General features: G+C 39.6%; 1 non-coding gene across 1 annotated transcript; it reads right to left on the bottom strand.

The window, feature by feature from the left end:
• Positions 1 to 5799: 5799 nt before the first annotated feature.
• On the bottom strand, positions 5800 to 5906 carry LOC130024495 (U6 spliceosomal RNA). Its single transcript, XR_008792575.1, has one exon. It is a non-coding gene; the product is annotated as a U6 spliceosomal RNA (small nuclear RNA).
• Between the last annotated feature and the right edge of the window lie 94 nt (positions 5907 to 6000).

Here is a 6000-nt window from a genome sequence, read left to right as displayed (position 1 = left end):
TAATAACTTCCTTCCATCTGTTTAATCAATAATCCTGATAGACAAAGAGGAAAGTGGGTCCAGGCAAAATGATGTATAAAATATAATCTGATGGAGAGTGAGATCAGTCCTCTGTCTGTGCTTCCCCAAATGTTAGTGTTTGGGAAACAATCCTTATACTAAGTCAAAGCTATGACCTCTTTGAGTGGTACTCTGTATTATAAGATTTAGATTCTTCCCTTTATCTCATTTTGATATATTAAGATAATTATTTAGAATGACTCATGTATATATTATTTCCAGCAGTTTTTGAATTTTTACCCTATGCCATGGATTCTTCTAAATGTTTTACATAAAATACATCATTCATTTAGTCATCATAATTGCCTTGCCAGGTGGGAAATCATTATTCCTTTTGTTTTGCATTACAAAAATGATTTCTGAGAGAAAGCATTTTCTATGATACATTCAAAATACATTTAATAATACTATCTGTTAACTTAAAACATTTATGAATAATCATACTACATGAGAGTATGTCTCAGGTTTGCTTTTTTCACCTAAATACTGAATATTTTTAGAAGACTCGAACATAAAACTGACTTATTTAATAAAGACAATTTAATTTTTTCTGAACAATTCTTATAGAATTATTTTATCACTGTCATCCCACTGTTTATCGATTTTCTTGAGCAGGGGCCAGTAACGTCTCCATTCGTCCCAGCCCTGAGATTTTAGTAGTCTCTCCTTACTCATCCTTCCTGATGCTGCCATATTGGAGGCTCTTTCAGGGTCAGGAGAATGAGACCCATTATTGTTATTGTTTTGGGCATGTCAAATATACCACGGGTAGCTTGCCAGGCTCTGCTGTGAAACTTATTTTATAAAGAAGACAATTTTAATTTTTCTGAACCATTATAATTGCATTTCCCTCAAACTTCTGTTGTCAAAAAGAGTCCAAGTGTTCCAATACAAGAATACCATGTTTGGTTTGAACAGCATTGCACTGGTCTTCCTGTGTAGATTTGATGTTGCAAACAGGCTGGAATGGGAGGAAAATTCACTTTCTAGCCAGCATTTCTATCTAAATGAGGTCACCTTTCTTTAATTCTCTAAAGATAAAATGTAAAAAAAACTATATTTGGTCAAATGGCAGGGCAGAAAGCAAGCTATAAAACAGCTTGACAGGCTTGTTAGGGCTCATTTGAGTGCTGTATACTCTTTTTGTGCCCACGGGACTTCATCACAAAGAAAATCCATAGGGAACCAGTTAGGAAGAAAATGCTATGGCTCCTGATCATTTGAAGTATTTTTCATTACTCTAAGCTGAAATTTATTTTTAACTCTCCTACTAGGGCTGGAGCGATAGCACAGCGGTAGAGTGTTTGCCTTGCACACAGCCAATATGGCCGACTCGAGTTTGATTCCTCCGCACCTCTCAGAGAGCCCGGCAAGCTACTGAGAGTATCTCGCCCGCACGGCAGAGCCTGGCAAGCTACCCATGATGTATTGGATATGCCAAACACAGTAACAACAAGTCTCACAATGGAGACATTGCTGGGCCCGCTCGAGCAAATCGATGAACAACAGGAGGACCACCGTGATCACTCTCCTACTAAAACCTTTATGGCAAAATAAGTTCTGCATTTCTAATGCACATTTGATGCTTTCAAGATGTAATCTGATTAACTACATCCATGATATCCTCTCCTTTCTACTATAAAAATATGGAAAATAAAATGACTCTTCCACCCAAGAGTATATCTTCTTAGTATAAAACATCAAGCAAAATAATTGAGTCACATGACCAGTTTTGACTATTTAAGTATATGAGATCTCCTTTTAAGTATTTTGTGTTTCTGTCTTTAAAAAATTCTCTAAATTTTCACATTATATGATGAAAACAATAAAATCATAATGACCACTATCTCTTTTATTCATGGACTATTGAGAAAGCAAATATGCATATGGGTAGAGGACCAACTATGTAGCATGAACTTTTATAACATATAGGTTGGGTAATCTTGGTCTATACAACATTATTACTGGATGAATATTGAGACTACATTTTTAGTGTAGAGATATAATCTAAAGGAAGGCTTTCTATTCCTTCTATCATACTTTCTACTCCCCAGGGGTTCAAGCACATAATGAGGCAAACACATAGAAACATTTTCTTAATGTAACATATGAAGATCTGCAGCATTTATACTGGTAATGTTTATTAAAAATGAATAAATGGCAGTGATAACCCTGCTCCTTGAGATACCTTAGATGTTACATAAGAAAACAACTACATTTGTACACTTCCCGTAGAATAAATAGATCAAAAATGGAAAATAATACTTTATGTTAGATTGCTTGTTCCTGGATAAGCACAGCGGTAGTGCGTTTGCCTTGCATGCAGCCAGCCTGGCCGAGCCAGGTTCGATTCCTCCGCCCCTCCCAGAGAGCCTGGCAAGCTACCGAGAGTATTCAGTATGTCAGTCAGTATGTCAGTAATTACTGCTTATCCTTAAAAATAATGAATTAACACTGGATTATAAACTTTTTTAGATATTCATCATTGTAAATCCACATCTGTATAATTCACAAAGTTCACCATCGAAAGTCCAAATCTACTTCATTCCATACAATTTTATCAAATTTACCTAACTCCTTTCGGCCTACCTGATAACCACTAATTTGTCTTGAATTGTGTGCTTACAGATACAGTCTTAATTCAGAATTTAATGTTTGCATAATCTTTGCCTATTCTCTAGTAACAACACACTGTCAATTTTCCTTTACCCCTTTAATTGCTCAATGGTTCCATTAAAATCATTATGTATCAAATTGCTAAATACATGGAGACATGTTTTATTTGATTATGTGATTTGGCAGTAGAAATACAACCATTATAAAAAGCTTCTTCAGTGCATGAATATGTTTAAATGTGTGAGACAATCTCTCCTATGAAAGGAACTTGAATCCCTGGCATCACATATGGCCACCTCTAGGGGTTCACTTCTAAGCACAGGGAAAGCCCCTGAGCACAGACAGCTAAGACCCATTCCCTAAAAAAAGCACTATGAACAACTTTATGCCACAGAACTGTATTGCATAAGTGAAATGGATAAATTTTTGGACTCATGTAATTTTTCAAGATAGATTTGGGTAGGAAGAAGTAGAAAAACAGAGCTTAACTGACCAATTACTAGCATAGAAATCAAAACAGTTATTGAAAGTCACCCCCAAGATAAAAGCCCAGATTCAAATAGGTTTGCCAGTGAGTTTTTGCAGACCTTAAGGAGGACCTATTTCCTGTCCTTCCCAGGCTTTTCCATAAAGATCAAGGAAAAGAACTATCCAAACTATTCCTAGTAGGTTAACATTATTCTAGTATCAAAGTAGACAGAGACACCAATAAAACAGAAAATTACATGTGTCCTTGATGAACACAGATGCAATGATCTTCAGTAAAATCTTAGCAAGTCAAAATCAACAATATTTATATTTAAAAGGATCAGATACCATGATCAAGTTGGATTTATCTACGGATGCAAGCTTGATAGCACAAGGTTTTAGAAAGATATTCTTAAGAGATTTTAGACAAAGCACTCAATCAGGCAAAAACAACCAGAAATTTATACTAGAAAGCAAGTCACTGTCACTATCCTCCCATTGTTCATTGATTTGCTCAAGAGAGCTCGGTAACATTGTGAGACTTGTTACTGTGTTTGGCATATCAAATACATCACGGGTAGCTTGCCAGGCTTTGCCGCACAGGCGAGATACTCTCGGTATCTTGCCAGGCTCTCCAGGAGGGGCAGAGCAATTGAACCCGTCTCTACCGGGCCGGCTGTACACAAAGCAAATGCCCTACCACTGTGCTATCGCTCTAGCCCTTAGAAAGTAAGTAATAGAGTAAAATTATCTGTTTGTATGTATGAATTATAAGGCATACCTAATAAGAACAGATGATCATATAAAGGAGCCATAGCACAGCGGTAGAGCGTTTGCCTTGCACGCAGCCAACATGGCCTACCCGAGTTCGATTCCTCTGCCCCTCTCGGAGAGCCCGGCAAGCTACCGGGAGTATCTCGCCCACACGGCAGAGCCTGGCAAGCTCCCAGTGACATATTCGATATGCCAAACACAGTAACAACAAAGTCTCCAATGGAGACGTTACTGGGCCCGCTCGAGCAAATCGATGATCAACGGGAGGGCCTTTACTTTACTTTACTAGTAATTTATGTTAAAGAAAAATGTTCACTTAAAAATCAGAAGTAATCTACACACACACACAATCTGAATCTTTTTCTCACGTGTGTTTAAGAACTCAAAAAAGTCCATTAATATTTTCTAATCTATTCATTTAATGGCAGATTCTCCTGCCCCCACACCTGTCTGTCCTCACAGGGGTTCCTTGGAGGGGGTCGGGTTGAGTTTCCCTCCCCGCCTCGAGCAGAGCCCCAGCAGCCAAAGACCTCCAGAACCAGCCACAGCCATGATGAGACCACTGTCCACACGTCAGGACAAGCCTTATGCATGAAGGAACCAGCAGAGGAACTCAAACATGCGAGTCTCGGGGCTGAGATCTCCAAGCCTGTTCGGATTGGGACTGGGCCTTCTCCACCCAGACGCCCCATCTTCCAATAGGTAGAGTACACCCACCAGGTGCTGCTGGCGCCAGGTGGTCTCATCAATGGCCAAGACCCAGAGACTATAAAACCCAGCTGCCGGAAGCGCGGCCACATTTGTGGCCGTGCAACCTCTTACTATCTCGTTTTTTTTCTTTCCTTTTTTTTTTAAATTTTTATTAGTTAAATACTATGAGGTACAGTTGTAGATTTACAAATTTTTGTACTTGGGTTTCGATTATACAATGATCAAATACCCATCCCTCCACCCGGGCCCATTTTCTACCACCACGGATCCCAGTATCCCTCCCACACCCATCCCTCCCATCCCACCCTGCCTCTGTGGCAGGGCATTCCCTTTTGTTCTCTCTCTCCTTTTGGGTGTTGTGGTCTGCAGAAGAGGCATTGAGTTGCAATCATGTTCATTCCATAGTCTACTTTCAACATGCATCTCCCCTCCTGGGAGGATCCTCCAAACACCCTTTATTTGGTGCTCCCTTCTCTATCTGAGCTGCCCTTTCCCCTAGAATGCCTGGAAGGCCTCTAAGCTATGGAGTAATCCTCCTGGTACTGATCTCAGCTATTCTTGGGTATTAATCTCCTATTTTGTTACTTTATATCCCCCAGATGAATGCAATCTTTCTATGTCTATCCCTCTCTTTCTGACTCATTTTGCTTAGCATGATACTTTCCATGTAGTACCACTTATATGTAAATTTCATGACTTCATCTTTTCTAACAGCTACATAGTACTCCATTGTGTAGATGTGCCAAAGTTTCTTTAACCAGTCATCTGTTCTTGGGTACTCAGGTTTTTTCCAGATTCTGGCTATTGTAAAGAGTACTGCAATGAACAAACAAGTGCAGATGTCACTTCGACTATACATTTTTGCCTCTCTGGGATATATTCCCAGGAGTGGTATTGCTGGGTCAAATGGGAGCTCAATTTCTAATTTTTTGAGAATAGTCCATACTGTTTTCCAAAAGGGCTGAACCAGTCGGCATTCCCACCAACAGTGAAGGAGTGTCCCTTTCTCGCCACATCTGCGCCAGCATCGGTTGCTTTTGTTCTTTTGGATGTGGGCCAGTCTCTGAGGTGTGAGATGGTATCTCATTGTGGTTTTGATCTGCATCTCCCTGAAAATTAATGATGTAGAGTATTTTCCCATGTGCTTTTTTGCCATTCGGATTTCTTCTTAAAAATTTGGAACGCTTCACGAATTTGCGTGTCATCCTTGCGCAGGGGCCATGCTAATCTTCTCTGTATTATTCCAATTTTAGTATATGTGCTGTTGAAGCGAGCACTACTATCTTGTTTTTACTTTGGAGAACCTGACAGGCTACCGAAAGTATACTGCCCGCACGGCAGAGTCTGGCAAACTTCCCGTGTTATACTCAA

Source organism: Sorex fumeus, unplaced genomic scaffold (genome assembly GCF_029834395.1).
Source record: "Sorex fumeus unplaced genomic scaffold, SorFum_2.1 ptg000028l, whole genome shotgun sequence".
Lineage (NCBI taxonomy): Eukaryota > Metazoa > Chordata > Mammalia > Eulipotyphla > Soricidae > Sorex > Sorex fumeus.
Note: the sequence above shows the minus strand (reverse complement) of the source record. Positions and strands in the feature narration are given on the sequence as shown.